The following is a 1097-nucleotide window of genomic DNA, read 5'->3' on the forward strand; positions in this document are numbered from 1 at the left end:
GCCGCGGGGGGGGGGGGGGGGGGGACACGGAGGCGGCTCCTGGGAGAAGGAGGGGGGGGCACGGGGAGGGGGGACACGGGGCGGGACGTGGGGCGGGGGCGGCCGCCGCTTCCTGTGCGCGATCGCGGCGGAGCGGGAGCGGCCGGAGGTACCGGGAATGGGGTCAGCGCTGCACCGGGCGGGGGGCGCGGGGAGGGGGGGACGGGGTCCCGGTGCCGGGCCCTACCGGGCCCCCGGGCCCCCCTCCCCCGTCCGGGATCGCGGCCGCGACCCCATCCCCCCCCACTCCTCCGCACCCCCTGTCCCCGACTGCCGTTCCCGGTGCCCCGTTCCCGCACCCCCCGTCCATTGTGTCCCCCCCTTCTCCCGTCCCCGCCACCCCCCGTCTCTGTACCCTGACCCCGGCACCCCTTGTCCCGCCCCCGCACCGCGAACCTTGCACCCCGTCCTATCCCTGCACCCCTTGTCCCATCCCACATCCCCTGCACCCCAATCCCTGCACCCCAAACCCTGCACCCCGTCCTCTCCCTGCACCCCAAAACCCGCACCCCATTCCCTCCATGCACGCCTTATCGCGTCCCTGCACCCCGTCCTGTCCCCTGCACCCCAAACCCTGCACCCCCTCCTCTCCTTGCACCCCCTCCCTGCACCCCACCTCGTCCCTTGCACCCCTTATCCCCTCCACGGACCCCAAATCCTACACCCCAAACCCCACCCTGGCCAACATCCCCTGCACCCCACCTTGTCCCCTGCACCCCGTCTCCTGTCCCCCATTCACTGCACCCTGTCTCCTGTCCCCCATCCCCCCTCCTCTATCCCCAAACCTCCCACCCCTTTCCCCATCCCCACACTCCATCTTGTCTCCTGCACCCCATTTTCCCCATCCCTCCTCTTGTTCCTGAACTCTGCACCCTAAACCCTTCGCCCCAAATCCTTCACCCCGCCCTGTCTCCGTCCCCCCTTCCCTGCACCCCATTTTGCCCCCTGCACCCCATTCCCTGCAACCCAAACCCTGCCCCATCCTGTCCCCACACCCTACACCTCATCCTTCCCCCCTTATCCTGTCCCTGCACCCCAAACCCTGCACCCAGTCCTTG

This window comes from Corapipo altera, unplaced genomic scaffold (assembly GCF_003945725.1).
Source record: "Corapipo altera isolate COAL_440 unplaced genomic scaffold, ASM394572v1 61498, whole genome shotgun sequence".
In the NCBI taxonomy this organism is placed as follows: Eukaryota; Metazoa; Chordata; class Aves; order Passeriformes; family Pipridae; genus Corapipo; species Corapipo altera.